Source organism: Aotus nancymaae, unplaced genomic scaffold, assembly GCF_030222135.1.
Source record: "Aotus nancymaae isolate 86718 unplaced genomic scaffold, 86718_ANA_hifiasm-v0.15.2.pri h1tg000002l, whole genome shotgun sequence".
Classification (NCBI taxonomy): Eukaryota; Metazoa; Chordata; class Mammalia; order Primates; family Aotidae; genus Aotus; species Aotus nancymaae.
The window spans coordinates 16463336-16480531 of record NW_026988413.1 but is presented as its reverse complement, the minus strand read 5'-3'; the positions used below and the strand labels follow the sequence as shown (position 1 = coordinate 16480531).

The following is a 17196-nucleotide window of genomic DNA, read 5'->3' as shown; positions in this document are numbered from 1 at the left end:
TGTAAGATAATGAGTCCTAACATAAGAACTGAAAGCCCTAGCTTCAGAAGCCCCTGTGGAACAGATCTGAAGTCTTCATCCATCAATTCTCTGACGAAACTTTATTTTAAGGACAAATCAGGGATTTATGTAAAGATACAGCAAAAGGATGTTCATAATAGCACTATTTAGAATAATGTTTATAAGGAAAATGATAATGTTTATTTATTTATTTATATTTGAGATGGAGTCTCGCTCTGTCACCCAGGCTGGAGTGCTGTGGCATGATCTCAGCTCACTGCAACCTCCGCCTCCTGGGTTCAAGTGATTCTTCTGCCTCAGCCTCCTGAGTAGCTGGGATTACAGGTGCATGCCACCACACCCAGCTAATTTTTGTTTTTTTTTAGTAGAGACAGGGTTTCACCATGTTGGCCAGGATGGTATCGATTTCTTGACCTTGTGATCTGCCCGCCTCAGCCTCCCAAAGTGCTGGGATTACAAGCGTGAGCCACCGCACCCGGCCTGATAATAATATTTATAATAAAAACTTGGAACTTAATGTCCCAAGAACTGTAGGATAATTACAAAAGATGTAATGTATGCAAAATGAGACTTTCAGAAGGAGAGGAGGGAAAGGAATAAAAAAATTATTTGAAGTCATAATGACTGAGAACTTTCTGAAACATCAAATCACAGATCTAGGAAGCTCAGAGAACACCAAGAAGGATAAATATAAAAATGTCTACATGTAGCCATACTGTATTCAAACTGCAGAAAATCAGAGACAAAGAGGAAAGACTTCAGACAGACTCATCGTCATCATCCTTCGACAGTCACTGCGTGTTACATCGGATGATTTCCTCCTGGGGTTCATTGGTTGCCCACGATGGATAACATAGCCACAATCCTACCATGCCTTCTTCATCTCTGATTCTAAGGAGTCACCTTCCTTTCCACTGTTGCCTGGTTCTGTAGCCTGTAACAGATTCATAAGCTTTGTGCAGTGGCGATATCACAGCCAATGAGGTTTATCCAAGGCACGATTATTGCTAATTGAAACAGTCACTGTGCACAGAGAGTGAGATTTGTAGTTAGTTACATCTAGATTTTTAAATCCTCACCCCACTGTTTACCAGTTGGATAAATTTGGGCAAACCACTGTCTGACTCTCTTCATCTGATAAATGAAGATAATAGCAGTTATAGGACTGTTGTGAAAAAGCAGTTACTACAAATGGGAGCTGGATGCTCACAACTTTTTTTTTTTTTTTAAGATGGAATCTCACACTGTCACCCAGGCTGGAATGCAGTGGTGGGATCTCAGCTCACTGCAACCTCTGTCTCCCGGGTTCAAGCAATTCTCCTGCCTCAGCCTCCCTAGTAGCTGGGTCATTGCTTTTCTTCTGACCTGTCCTATCTTTCAGGTATCTGACCCAGTTCAAGGGATTCTGGTTTTCTTCGCAGGACTGTCCTTTCACTGGTCCAGAATCTTGCCTTCTGTTCATAATTAATTCCTGCTTCCTCTCGGGCCTTTTTTCTTTCCTCATGTGGATGTTTGAGGTCCCATTATTTTACTTCTTGATTCTGTCTGTGATTCCACTAGTTCAGGAGTGGTGACTTACCCTCTCCACTGCCCCGGCTTGTTCTGATTTGAGCTCCATCCCGTCAGGTCCCACCATTGCTGGCCTTGTAAACTTGGCAAAGTCACGTAAAGTCCTGTGCCATACCTGTGCTTCTTTACAGCAGATGCCCATCGGACTGAAACATAATGACCAGCTAAGGTAGGAGGTGGCCTTTGCCTCAAAAATATCATAAAAGGACGGAAAATTGAAAGCAATGAGCAGAGAACCTTGGAAAAAATCATAATTTTTTTTTTCTCCTGAAAAGACTCTTCACTGTCAAAAAGAGTAAGGCAAAAAATATATAGTTCAAAGCACTTAGAAGCAGAATTATCTCTAAGGAGAGTACTTTTAATTTTGGATGTGAATGGCTCCTTTATAGATTTTGTGCTTTTGAATGAATTTGTTCAGTAGGAATTTCGAGAAGGCTGGTTACATGGAGAATTAATCATACATGTAAGCCTTTGAATGTGAGTACCTTTATTATCTTAATATGGCCATTATTTTCAGATGGTAATACATGTTCATTATAGAAAATCTAGAAAATACAAAAACGCTTAAAGAGAAAATAACCCAGAAATAATCCTAACATTGTGGTGTATTTCCTTGTCATTTATTTTTCTTTACAAAATTTGGATCAGTTTTTACCCACAGTTTGACATCCTATTTTTTGCATTTAGCAGTATCTGTTGAGTGTTTCACTACATTCTTAAATGTAACGCCAAGACGTTAATTTTAATGGCTGCTTGTCATGCTATCAAATGACGATCTTATGAGTTACTTGGCCAGCCTCTGGTTTGTTATGAATGAGCTGTTTTTTGTGCCTGTGTCAGCTGTTGCAGGCTGTGGCCATGTGAGCATCCTGTAATGCAATGCCCTTGGCTTTGCCTCTGAGGCTTGCACATGCCTTTGTTGACAAGTAATTTCTTTTTTCTTTCTTTCTTTTCTTTTTTTTTTTTGAGACAGAGTCTTGCTCTGTTGCTAGGCTGGAGTGCAGTGGTACAATCTTGGCTCACTGCAACCTCTGCCTCCCGGGTTTAAGCGATTCTCCTGCCTCAGCCTCCCAAGTAGCTGGGACTACAGGTGTGCACCCCACGCCCAGCTAATTTTTGTATTTTTAGTAGAGACAGGGTTTCACCATGTTGGCCAGGATGGTCTCGATCTCTTGACTTTTGATCTGCCTGCCTTGGCCTCCCAAAGTGCTGAGATTACAGGCATGCACCACCATGCCAGGACAAGTAATTTCTTTTCCAGAGTGGGGCACTTCCTAGTAAGGCCAGCATCTTCAGGAAGTGGTAGAGGAATGGAAATCCTCACACTCAAGTTTCCCCTTGGTAGGAATGAACTCCACTGCCAAGCTGGAGTCTGGGATTGGCTGGGCTAATGTGGCTGTGTTGTAGTGAGCCAGGGTGTGTTTGTGGGTGAGTACATGTGTCTGTGTGTGTGTGAGAGAGTGTAGATCAATAAGGCTGTCCACCACAAAATTCTCATGCACCCTCCAAGGACTGTACAATTTTCTCTTCTGAGATGATTCCCTCTTTGTCTTTTTCTCTGAGATGACTTCCCTTTCACTTGCTTTGATGATTTTTATTCGGACACTGTGGACTGAGTGGTTTAAACAGTTATTTGTTTTCTTACATTTCTGGAGGCTGGAAGTCCCAGATCAAGGTGCTAGTGGGTTTAGTTTCTGCTAAGGTGTGTCTTCCTGGCCTTTGTCATATCTCTTTGCAGATGGCCTCCTTCTCGCTCTGTCCTCACATGGGCTTTCTCTGTGCTCCTGTCGAGAGAGAAAGAAAGAGAGAGAAATCTCTTCCTTTCCTTATAAGGTCACCAGTTCTATCAGGTCAGGGCCCTACCCACCTAACCTCAGTTGCCTCCTGAAGACCCTATCTCCAAATATAGCTACACTGTGGATTAGGGCATCAACATATGAACTTCAGTGGGACCCAACATTCAGTCCATAACACCTACATCATGCTCTATTGTTTTTCCTACAGCATTTATCATCTTTTAAAATATGGCCGGGCACAGTGGCTCACACCTGTAATCTGGCTCTTTGGGAGGCTGAGGTGGGAAGATCACCTGAGGTCAAGAGTTCAAGACCAGCCTGATCAACATAGTGAAACCCCATCTCTACTAAAAATTCGAAAATTAGCCAGGCATGGTGGCACATGCCTGTAATCCTAGCTACTCAGGAGGCTGAGGCAGGAGAATTGCTTGAACCCAGGAAGTGGAGGTGACAGTGAGCCGAGATTACACCACTGCACTCCAGCCTGAGCAACAGAGATTCTGTCTCAAAAAAAAATTTTGTTTTTGTTTTTTTTTTAAATTAAGTTAGTTTTTACCTGTTCTCTACTAGTAGAGTATAAGCACCAGGAGGGCAGGGATCTTTATTTGTTATTCATGGATGTCTTCCAGGAACCTAGAATAGTACCTGCACATAGTAAGTATAAAATGGATGATTGAAGTCAGCAACCATGGCTGTCAAGGTAGGGGAGTAAAAAAAGAAAAGGAGACAATGAAGTCCTGGTAATATGTAGAAAATCCTCCCCTCCCAAATACGGGATATCTAGAAGGGGAATTGTGAGTTATCCTACTCTAGAACTGTCGATACCTTGTCCTGCAACATGTGAAAATGTCATTTGATTGGGCAGGATGTTGGGGAGAACACAAGTTCAGACTTGTGGCAATGGTGCCATAGTCTCCTTAGTCTACTATAACAAAATACCATAGTCCAGGTGGTGTAAATGACAGAAATTATTTCTCACAGTTATGGGAGTCTGAGATCAGGTGCCAGCATGGTCAGTTTCTGGTGTGGGCTCTCTTACTGACTTGTAGACAGCTGCCTTCTCACTGTGTCTTCATGCGGCAGAGAGAGAACTCTGGTGTCTCTTCTTCTTTTAAGGGCACTAATCCCATCATGAGGGCCCCACCTTCATGATCTCATCTAAATCCAGTTACCTCCAAAGACCCCATCTCCAAATGCTATCACATTGTCCATTAGTGTTTCAATATATGAATTCGGGGGGACCACAATTCAGTCTATAGGAGATGGTGTAGCAGGTGATTAGGACTTTCAGAATCCAGCCTCAGGAGGAGTCAGGTTGGAAGCAGAATGGGATGCTGTCCAAGTAATCCATGCCTCCTCAGCCTTCAATTCAATGATTGGAAAACACTGAGGCATTGCATAGGCCGAGGGCCTCATGGTGCACTCACTTGGGTTAAAACCTGGCTGGGAGGCTGCCATTTACTCATCACTTTTCCAGATCTTGAGGAACTGTAGTCACTTACAGGTCTAATTTCTTATAAATCATTATCTAATTTCTTACAAATCGTAATCGTAATTGTAGTCACTTACAGGTCTAATTTCTTACCAATCCCTCCCTAAGTGCTAGGATTGCAGGTATGAGCCACCGCGCCCAGCTGGAACTGGCGGGTTTTTACATTTTGTTTATATAATTTATGTCTCTCAATGAGGTTTTGTAGTTTTCTTTGTATCCTCTCCTTTCTTTGTAACAGTTATTCTTAAGTGTGTTATAGTTTTTGTTGTTATCTTGAATGGAAGAGGTTTCCAATATATTTTCTAATAATTAAATGCTATTATATTGGGAAGTATTGATATCCATTTATTTTTCTTATATTAGGCCACCTTACTAAACTCTGTTTTGAGTTTCCAGTCATATTTTTGTATATGATGATAGTTTTGCATTCTCCTTTCCAAAGGTTATAACAGTTATTTTTGTTTCCTGCCCTATTCTTGACCTCTAATGTATTAAATAGTAGCCTGGTGTGATGGCTTATGTCTGTAATCCCAGCACTTTGGGAGGCTGAGGCGGGCAGCTCGCTTGAGCCCAGGAGTTTGAGATCAGCCTGGGTAATGTGGCAAAAGCCTGTCTCTACAAAAAAATGCAAAAAAATTAGCCGGACATGGTGGTGCATGCCTGTAGTCCCAGGTACTAGGGAGGCTGAGGTGGGGACCTCGCTTGAACCCAGAAGGTGAAGGCTGCAGTGAGCTGTAAGTGTGCCACTGAACTGCCTGGGTGACAGAGGGAGACCCTGTCTCAGAAACCAACATGTATGTACATATGTGAGAGAGCATATTTATCTTGGTCCTGATTTTATGGAAATGTCTCTGAAGTTTCACTGCATGCCAGTCCACCCTGTCCTGTTTGCCTTAACATTTTTCCTTGCCCTTCCCTGCTCTATTGTACTGCAGTGGGCTGAAATCAGCACGTCCCAAGATTCCCATGTCAGCTGGCTTCCCGCTGAGTGCAGGCAGTGGGAGGTCCTGGCAAGAGATTGGTGAATAGAAGAAAGGGAGAAGCCCAGGCATTCCTCCTCTATTCTCTGCCACAAGTAACAATTCTAGCAGCAGCTGCATCTATGTCATGGCTTCACCTCTGGCCAGACAGGTGTCTCTGTGGTTCCAGCTTCTGTTGGGCAAAGCTGGTCCCTGGTTTCAGGAAATACTCCTGCCTTTTTTGTTTCTTCAGCTAGGCTGCCCGTAGTCCCCAGCAAGAGGGTCCCTTCCCAGCTCCACATTTTAGAGGGCTCTGCATATTCCAAACACACACAAATAACTGAACTGAAGATCTCATGGTTGCCTCTGTGTCTTGAGTTCCTGCATCAGAGCTGCACAGCTTGGACTGTGACCCTAAACTTCTGCTCTTCTGCTTAACACAGAACAGGCCCCAGGGAAATGCTCTGAGACACCTCTTGGCCTATATCCTCAAAACAAAAGACAACTGCGTCTGAGTGCCATTAAGTGTTTTGGGTTGTACTGCTGCTGATGTTGGGGATGGATACTGCTTTCGTGCTGAGAGGATCTGAGAGTAGAAGCACTTAGACACAAAAGAGGACAAAATGATTAACTTGTAATCTTTTCTCCCCAACAGCATGCGTTCAGTAGATTTTTGAATAAGGATGTATAATTTCCCAGAAGGCATGGGTATTCATTTTCTGTCTTCCTTTTGTGTTCCAATTCATGGTTCTGGAGTTGCATGGGAATTAGGATGATATTTTGCAACAGTTGTACATGGTAACAGAGGACTGTTTTGCAATATTAAGCAATTTGTGTTGCTCTTAACTGTACTTCTCAACCCCATCTGAATTTTGGCCTAAAATACAGAAACATGCTAATATTACATATGGCACATGGTTTAATGTGTTACTAAGAGATGTGGCCTCAACTTGAGCCAAAAGACATAATATTCTTTGGAGAAATGAAAAGTTGATAGGTATTTGTGATATAGCTTGGATCTATCCACAGACAAAATACATTTAAATTTGATCTTAAAGCTCCCTGAAGACACATGATGGAAATGCTGATTAAAAAATGCTGCTAAAGCCATTGAATTTTATTTAGAAAAGACACGAGGTATACTAGGTATAAGGTGTACCAGCTACCTGAAACAACAGATGATGCTCAGATACGGCGCGAAATGTGGTCTTTGGTGGAAAAGGAAATTAATTTTGGATTTGTGCTATCCACAATTCTTTGATGTGAACTATTTCTTGTTATTAATAATGTAAACAAACTAGGTAGGAGGTCCTGAAAGAGAGTCCTCCTTAAAAGGTCTCTAGCTTAGTTTCCTTTCTTTTAATGATTTTTAACATATAAGCCAAAGAAAATCCAAGGATTAAATTGAAAAAAATGTAAAAAAAAAATGTACAGAAATAAAAATCTGTAAAAATTCAGATCTAAGTTTGGTAATTTCTCACTTAATTTTTAAAATATATTCTTAAATTTGAAAGAAAATGTCTTTCCTAAATAGAAATGAACTGCATGTGAAATAAAAATGATATTTTAATAAAATATTAGGACATTTGAACAAGAAAGTGAAAATGTTTTTATAACTTTAGTTGAGCATGGTGGTGCACACCTGTTGTCTCAGTTACTTGGGAGGATGGGGCATGAGAATCGCTTGAGCCAAAAAAAAAAAGAAAGAAAGAAAGACTTTAGAGGAGAAGATTCATTATCCCAAAGTAATATGTATAAAAACTATTTTCCAGTCATTATAGATCAAGATATGGTCTTAATTAAAGAGAGATTTTAATAAATTAAGGAATGTGTTTTGATTTTTTTTTTTTTATCCTAACATTGGAATATTTGAAAGAAGAACTTAAGAAATGTTGTATGGATCTAGATATTACTTTCAGAGATGGTAAAAATAATGGTATATATGATCATGATTTATATAATAAGAGTAAAGTATAGTATTGTTCTGTACTAATAAGAACTTTCCATATACGGCTGTTATAGTGCTTGAAAATAACATGTAAAATTTCAAAATAAGTATGCTTTAAAAATTTTACCAATACTTCCAATAAAAGTGTTACTGTCACAGTAGAGTGAAATTTGTCCAAGTTAAGTTAATAATAATAAAAAACCTATCTGTCTGGGCATGGTAGCTCATGCCTGCAATTCCAGCACTTTGGGCAGCCAAGGTGAACAGATCACTTAAACCCAGGAGTTTGAGCCAGCCTGGGGCACCATGATGAAACCCCATCTCTACTAAGAATATAAAAATTAGTCGAATGCGGTGGCATGCACCTGTAGTCCCAGCTTCTCAGGAGGCTGAGGTGGGAGGATCTCTTAAGCCTGGGAGTTCGAGGCTGCAGTGAGTTGTGATGGCACCGCTGCACTTCAGCCTCTGCAACAGAGACTCTGTCTCAAAACAAAACAAAAAACTATCTAAAAGTTACAATGAATCAGAAGGTTGTTAAAAACATTTGGCATTACCATCGATAGAATATAAGTTATGTGAAAATCTTGATTGTAACAATAGGATTAATGATTTTTCTGGAGTAAACATCAAGAAAAATAACAAAAAATATATGTATAATTAGTTATGCGTTATGAAATGCTTTTATTTTACTATTTATTTCAACAATCATGGTTCACCAGCACATGCTATTTTGCCAACTTTTATTTACATAAGAAACATAACTTGCTGGGCATGGTGGCTCATGCTTGTAATCCCAATACATTGGGAGGCCAAGGCAGGAGGATCACTTGAGCCCAGGAGCTTGAGACCAGCCTCAGTAATGTGGTGAAACCTCATCTCTACCAAAAAAATACAAAAATTAGCCAGGTGTGGTGGTGCACGTCTGTAGTTCCAGATACTCAGGAGGCTGAGATAGGAGGATCACTTGAGCCCAGGACTTTGAGGTTACAGTGGAGTATATCACTGCATTCAAGTCTGGGTAACAGAATGAGACCCTGTCTCTATTAAAAAAAATAACTTTACATATATTTCAAAATTTTTTCATCATAAAGGCATTCATTAGATAGAAGGATAGAACATACTTTAACAATTTGTCATTTGATCTATTTATTTATATATTCTTTTGAGATGGAGTCTCACTCTGTCACCCAGGCTGGAGTGCAGTGACGCCATCTCGGCTCACTGCAACTTCTGCCTCCTGGGTCCAAGTGATTCTTCTGCCTCAACCTCCTGAGTAGCTGGGATTACAGACACTCGCCACCATGCCTGGCTAATTTTTTATTTTTTTTGGTATTTTTATTAGAGATGAGGTTTCACCATGTTGGTAAGGCTGGTCTTGAACTCCTGACCTCATGATCTGCCTGCCTTGGCCTCCCAAAGTGCTGGGATTACAGGGGTGAGCCACTGTGTCCCGCTGTCATTTGACTTATTTTAAACATTGAGGCATATGGTACGTGGACCCTCATTTGTATGCTTGCCGTGGGATCTCTCAATGTTGCTTTTAACTCAGGGTGCTAGTGGCTTCCTGCTGTCAACTTACTGTTGCCTGCTTGACTTTTTACCCTTTGATTTTGCACAAATAAGTAGATACATGTATATTTTCTTATGCTCCTTTTTTTTTCTGTATGAAAAGTAGAGTTACGGGTTTAAGTCCTAACCCCCAGTTCCTCAGAACGTGATCTTCTTTAGAAATAGCATCATTGTGGTCAGGCACAGCGGCTCACGCCTGTAATCCCAGCACTTTGGGAGGCCGAGGTGGAAGGATCACGAGGTCAAGAGATCGAGACCATCCTGGCCAACATGGTGAAACCCCGTCTTTACTAAAAATACAAAAATTAGCTGGGCATGGTGGCACACATTCCCAGATACTTGGGAGGCTGAGGCAGGAGAATCACTTGAACCTGGGAGGAAGAGGTTGCAGTGAGCAGAGATTGTGTCACTGCACTTCAGCCTGGGAGACAGTGAGACTCTATCAAAAAAAAAAAAAAAAAAAGAAAAAAGAAAAAGAAATAGCATCACTGTAGATGTAATTAATTAAGATAAGTCAAGTAAGAGTAGGGTAGGTCTGTATACCAACATGACTGTTGTCCCCATAAGAAGAGGGAAATTTGGAGATGGAGATGCACAGAGGAGTGATGTGAAGATACACGAGAAGATAGTCATGTGACAACATGGGCAGGCACGTACAGAAGGATATCTGCTGGGTCATAGAGGCATGCCTTTTTTTTTTTTTTTTTGAGATGGAGTTTCACTCTTGTTGCACAGGCTGGAGAGCAATTATCTTGGCTCGGTGCAATCTCGGTTCACTGCAACCTTTGCCTCCTGGGTTCAAGCAACTCTCCTGCCTCAGCTTCCCAAGTAGCTGGGATTACAGGCATGAGCCACTACACCCGGCTAATTTTGTATTTTTAGTAGAGACGGACTTTCTCCATGATGGTCAGGCTGGTCTCTAACTCCTGACCTCAGGTGATCCACCTGCCTTGGCCTCCCAAAGTGCTGGGATAACAGGCATGAGCCATCATGCCCAGCCGTCTTTTTCATCTTAACAGTGACTCCAAATTGCCCCATAGAGTGGCTCTATCAGCTGATGCTCCCACCAGACATGCATGAGAGTATGTTTCTCTACACCCAGCCAACACTTGATAGTAACAAACATGTACATATTTTCCCCATCTGGTGGGTAAAAAAACAGTATTTCAAAAACAATTGTATTCCATAGATTACTAGTGAAGTTTTTCTTATACGTTAATTTTCCATCTGAATTTCTTCTCCTGTAAATTCTCTTTTTATAAACTTTGCATATTTTTTTTCTGTTGTGTTATTTGTTTTATTCCTACTAGTTTGAAATATTTCTTTATGCAGGAGATGATCGTATTCATTTAAAATTATCTCTAGGAAGAACTTTTACGTATCAAGAATGTTTGTTGGGTTTAATTGGTGGTCTTTTTAGCTTCTAGTGAGATGATCAAATGATGTTTTTTTGACCTGTTGATATGAGGCACCTGTAATTGTAAGAATCTTAAAAACCAGAGCAGTTAGATATTAGGTGGGCAAGAGGAATGATGCCAATGTAGAGCTTTCAAAACATGTTTGGAGCATGTATCCTTGAGAGTGAGGAAGTCATCTTCAGAGGATAGGTTGAAGCCCTGGGCAGGGTCTTATAGAGATGTAAAAGGTCTGAGCTTTACAGTAAAGACAAGGTGAAACTAGTGCAGAATTTTATTTTATTTTTTTTTTTGAGACAGAGTCTCGTTTTGTCACCCAGGCTGGAGCACAGCAGCGCGATCTCCACTCACTACAGCCTCTACCTCCTGAGTTCAAGTGATTCTCATGCCTCAGCTTCCTGAGTAGCTGGGATTGCAGGTCTGCCCCACCATGCCTGGCTGATTTTTGTATTTTGAGTAGAGACGGGGCTTTGCCATGTTGGCCAGGCTGGTCTCAAACTCCTGGCCTCTAGTGATCTGCCCTCCTTGGCTTCCCAAAGATGGGATTCCAGGCATGAGCCACTGTGCTCAACTCTATTACAGAATTTTAAAGGATAACTGTGGAATTTTAGAAGATTAATATGCTGGTGTGGTGAAAGAAGAAAAAAAATAAAAGGAGAGGACTTAGATGCCCTGGGGTGAGATGAAAAGAGCCTTTTGCTGTAATGATTTTAATGAGGAAGAAGAGAAGGAAGGTAGTTAAACAAACTAATAACAAACTAATATGACTCTCTAAAGCTAGGTTTTTTTTTTTTTTGAGACTGAGTCTTACTCTGTTGCTCAGGCTGGAGTGCAGTGGCATGATCTCAGTTCACTGCAACCTCTACCTCCTGGGTTCAAGCAATTCTCTTGCCTCAGCCTCCCAAGTACCTGCGATTACAGGCACCCACCACCATGCCTGGCTAATTTTTGTATTTTTAGTAGAGACGGGGTTTCACCATGTTGACTAGGCTGGGCTTGAACTCCTGACCTCAAGTCATCCCCTGCCTCAGCCTCCCAAAGTGCTAGGATTACAGGCATGAGTCACCCTGCCCAGTCTTAAAGCTGAGATTTAGAAAGAAGATCTGCATGATAAAAGAAGGATACCTGTTACCCCATAAATACCAGCATGTCGTTAACTTGGGAACTATGCCAGGAGAGCTAGAGCTCAAAATAACTTTTGGGTTACAAATAATGTCCAAATTGTACAAAGTTAATTATGAAAAAAGAAATATATGTGGGGAGACTTTTCTCTGGACAAATGGTGTATTATTATTTTTTTTTTTGAAACAGGGTCTCACTCTGTTTCCCAGGCTGGAGTGCAATGGTGCCATCATGGCTCACTGCAGCTATGACCTCCCAGCCTCAAGTGATCCTCCCACCTCAGCCTCCTGAGTAGCTCGGACAACAGGTGCATGCCACCACATCTGGCTTTGTAGACATAGGGTCCCACTATGTTGCCCAGGCTTGTCCAAACTCCTGAGCTCAAGCAATCCTCCCACCTTGGTCTCCCAAAGTGCTGTGATTACAGGTGTGAGCCACTGCGCCTGGCCAAATTGTGTAATATTGTACTGATAGATGGCAAAGAGAAAGCACACCACATGAACTTATTTTGACAATTAACAATGTCAAAGAGAGATTTTCAGGCTGAAGGTGGGGTATAGGGTGGAACAATATGGTAACTGAAGACAGTTCAGAATGGGTGAAGAAGTTGGAGGAGAACATCTGTCTGCTCCAGGTGAGCTGTATTCCAGGAAATGGAGAGAAGTTTAAACGATGTCTCAACCTTTGTTGGTGACTTTAGAGAGAGTCTGCAGAATGTTAATGACGCTTTAAAACAGGGAGTAGGTGGGTGTGAACAAATGAAACTCCAAATTTCAAAAACGCAGATTTCACAAACTACAGATCAGTGATCTTAATGTCATTTTGGAGTAAGATTCTAGGAATGGCTTAAGAAGGGGATGACTTATGGGCTCCCAAAAGAGGAAGTGAGGACCATTAGAACTGCACATAAGTCATATAAAAACATGACAGACTTACCAAAATTTCTTCATAGGTTTGCATGACTGCTGGATCAAAGAGGTATTACCCAAAAGGAACACTAACAATCAGGAGGCATCAGAAGCCAGAGAAGAGCAAGCACGAGAATGAATAAGGGATATTTAGTCTGGAGGAAAGAAGGTGTAGGGAGAACTTGATGGCTATGTCAAGTGCAAGAAGGACCACTAAATGGAAGACGAATCAGGCCCCATCAGTGGGCCTTTAGAAAGCAAAAACAAAGGCCAATGAGTATAAGTTATGAGACTTAGGAGAAGGCGCAGTATAAGGAAGAACTGTCTAGCTACTTACACACTCTAACGTGGAATGGGCTGCTTGCAAAGTGATTTCCCCATCACTTCCAGTGTGCAAGCAGAAGCTGGTCATTCACTTTTTGGAAAATGTTCTAAAAGAGATTCATGCATTATTACATGTGTGTTTGACTCTAAAGTCTCTTTAGATTTTGAGATCCTATGATCTGGGACAGTGTTGGTGCAAATGGGAAGAAATAGGTTGGAAACACAAAGATGATGATGCCGTAGCCAGCAGAGTGGAAGGAATCGGAAGCGGACAGTGGGAAGAGACTTAGATCACCCAGTTAAGAAAAGACAGTCATGCGGCCATCTTAGACTCGAGGACCAGGATCATCCCATAATGATATAGGGCTGCCCAAGGTAACTGCACTTCAAAGGAGGCCGCAAATCCATGACTTTATTGGATTTTGGGGATTTCATCAAGGACAAATATTTCAAAATAGAATTTTAATGATGTTCAGTAAGGAAGAGGATAGTGTACCATTCGGGTTCCCACTGCAAGCAGGGCCCCAAATACAGGACTGCTGAGGACCCTGGAGAATGGCCAGGCACATCCTTGGAAGCAGCTCTCAGGTACAGGTCAGGAGAAAATGCTACAATCAAGAGCACTAGATGGGTGACACAATGGAAGAGGGAGGAAAGAGAAGGACAAAATAAACAGGTACATTTACTGGGAATGATCAACTGCCTGGACTGGTCTCAGGGGCACCCCGTTCAGCTGGGTTTAAGGAGAGAGGAAAGCTGGGAACCAGGAGACTGCTCTTGAAGGCCTTCTGTGCCCTGATTTCCCAAGTGACCTTGTAGATGTCATTTCACCCCTCTTGTTCCTCGCTGTTATTAGATGCAGGTAGCTTGTTAGTCTAAAAGTGCTCTGGACTTTAGTGAGGAAAATAACTTCAGAAATTTAAGATATTGTCTGCGTGAGTGCAAAGTGTTTGCACTTATTTGTTTATTTTCAAGGTTGGGGGAGGGTGCACTGATTAAGGGGGGGGGCTGGAAAAAAAAGGTGAGAAGACACTGAGGCCAGAGTCACTTGGCTCTATCTCGACATCCTAGGGAACCCAGAGGGCAGAGATCTGGCCAAGGGCTCACACCTGCAGTCCCTCGACCAGTCAGGCACCCGAGAATCCAGCGGGCCGCCTCAGGCGCTGCTGTCCCTTGGGCAAATCCCATTGCAGAATCCAGGGGTGAAAAGCGAAAGAAGAGGCACGCCCCTCCCCCACTAGATGGCACTGAAACGCCTCGTTCGCGGTTTTCAAAATGCAGGAAGGGGAGAGAGGAAAAAAAAAAAGACAAAAAGAATATGGTGGAGGTGTGCTCATTTTGGCTCACAAGCCCCGTTGTGCAAAGAAGGGTGTGGGGCACTTTCTTTTCCCCTAGGGTAACTCTTTACCCGGCAGTGCCAGACCTCGACTTTGGAGTGAGGGTGAAAACGAGGGGTGAGCAAGAGAGTGAAAAATCCAGCGTTTGATGCCAGGAGGGAGGCTCCCAGCCTTTGCGGCGCTGTCTCACGTGAGCAGAGCAGGGGGGCTGAGGTTGGGATGAAGCGGGGCTCGCCTGGGGCCCACCCGCTCAAGGTCTGGGGTCTGGCGCTACCTCCCAGAGCCTCTGCAGAGCCTAAATCCAGCGGCCACCCTTACAAGATGACAAATCCCGCATCGAGGTTTCCTTTCACCCCACCTCCCCTCCTCAGTGCTCGAGCTCTCCAGCGTTTTCAAAATATCTACCAACCTACCACCCCCATCCACCATTAAATTTCTCTCCTTGTTGTCTTGAGTGGATCGGCCAAATTTCTTTTCTTTTCCTGCTGAGGAGGGAGGGCAGGTGGAGGTGGGTGTGTGTCGGGATGCCTGGCTCTGGGGCTGGCGGGTTAACTCCGCGGCCGCTCTCAGCTCAGCCCTGGGTGGAAATGCCTGTAGCTAGCAAGGTAGTGCCTGTGGCTTTCCGGGGGAAAAAAAGATCAAATGCATACCAAGACACTGGCGGCCCAAACCCGGGACGCAGGGAGCTCGCTTGGCCCCTCCGAAGGCCGAGTCTGCAATAAGCAGTTTTTCCTTTAACTGTGGTGGGTTTGAGAGAATTTTCCATGTCTGGAAAAAGAAACAGGAGCTGTAGGCAACAACCCTGAATTTACAATAATGTATGTAAACATGCTACATACCACATATATGTATATGTGCATAAATATGGATGTGGTTGGGCACATACCTATCTAGACACCATTGACTTGCCTGGTCAAAGAATAAGGCTGAGACATTTCGTGCCTGGGAAATGGTGCAGTTTGTCTTTAAGGAGGCTAGAAAAATAAGAGATGAGGCTCACGTTGCACGGATGACATCACTAGCTTTTGGCTGCGCGCTCGGTGTTCTCGTCTGTGGGTTTTAGCCAAGGCTGCAGCGCCCCGCGCCCGACTAGAGAGCGCGGCAGCGGCTTCCTCCGGCGCCCGCACCCGGGCGATGCGATTTCCCCAGTCCCCTGGGCGCAGCCTGGGCTCTCGCGCCTCCCAGTCACCAGCCGAGCCTGCGAGGCCTCGGAGCCGCCGCGGCTAGAGGAGGAGGCGACAAGGGGAAGCCGAGTGACCCAGACTCCCTCCCCCACCCTCGCCCCATTCATCTCGGCGACCACCGCGCGCCGGGAGCGGGATCCTGGGACGCCGAAGCCGGGACGGGATTCTCTGCACGCTGCCGAGTGAGCCGGCATCTCGGCGCCAGGGTGGGCTGCGACGAAAATGGTGCAATCTGAGAGCAGCTGAGCCCAGCTGGGCAGAGCAGACAGGGTACCAGAGTGCCAGGGGCTCAGGTGGCTGGAGAGAGGGGCGGATTGTTCCAAGGGGCCGGGACCAAGGTTGTCCTCGGTGCCTGCGGCATTTTCTTTGCACCTGGGCGGCCAGCTCCCGGGGCTTCCGGGTGCCAGATGAAGTGAGGAGGAGGCGTCGCGCGAAAGCCGGGTCCAGAGGCGGCCGGGTGGACACTCCAGGCAGAAGACGGCGCTAGGAACAGCTGCGTGACGCCGGGGGGCTGGCTGCTGGGCCAGCAGCGCGCCGCGACGGCGTGACCTGTCCATGGTGTTGAAGGCGCCGCGCACCGTGAGTGCTGCCCGGTGCGCCCTCCGCCGCGCAGCCCGCCCCTCGCGTCCGCCAGCAGCCGCCCAGTCTCCGCAGACCCCGGGCCAGGACTCGTCCGGTAACGCCGCCCGGGTGACCGCGCCGTCGGCCCGAGGGGCAGCTTGACTGGCCATGCCAGAGGCAGGCGCCCGGGGAGCTCGCGGGGGAAGGTCGGCCGAGACAGTGCATCCGCTGGGAGCGCGCCTCTGAGAGCAGCACCCGGGTCAGAAGTAGCAACCGACCTGCGGGTGACCAGGGAACGGAGATTTTAAAAGGACCCGACCCAGAGAGGAAGAACATTTCTGGGTACGCGCCCCAGGTCCTTGCTTGCAGACGGAAGGGGGAGAGTCTCTGAGCGGGAGACCCAGGCGGGACACAGGGCAGCCGGCCTCGGCGCCTGGAGGTTTCTTCGGCCTGCCAGCCGCATCGAGGGTGCTCCACTTCACCCTGTGGTCGGGTGGCGCCTCCTGACAGCACCCCTCGTCTCCCTCTGAGAGGCAGGCGAGTTCTGTCCCGTCACCACCCTGCACAAAGAAACCCCGGCAAGCCCCACCGCAGCCGAGGACACTTGGCGTTTAGTTTCCGGCCCGAGGGCAGCGGCGCCCGAAGCCGGGCTGGGATTCGAGGCGGCTGCTGCGGGGCAGTCACTTCCTGCGGGGCAGGGAGGGGGCGGGAGGCGGCCGTGTTGGGTTCGCCGCCGCTGGAGGCTGCACCTGTCCCGGAGGATGTCCAGGAGCTCGCGGGAGCCTCTTCGGATCAGAACTTTTTAGGCCGCCCGCCCCCATCCCCGCAGTCCCCGGGCTGCGCACCGGTAGGTGGGGGCCGAGGGGGCGCCGCGGCGCGAGTCGCTCTCCTGCCCCCTCCCCCAGCTCGGCCGCCCTCCGCTTTGTTCCGGGCGCGGCGAGGGAAGGCGAGGCTGCGGCGGATCATGCCCATGGTGTAGCCGCCAAGCGGA

At 45.4% G+C, this 17196-nt stretch overlaps 1 pseudogene; it reads left to right on the top strand.

The window, feature by feature from the left end:
• The first annotated feature begins 971 nt into the window (after window positions 1-971).
• LOC135274603 (U4 spliceosomal RNA) lies at window positions 972-1083 on the top strand (annotated as a pseudogene).
• The last annotated feature ends 16113 nt before the right edge of the window (window positions 1084-17196 follow it).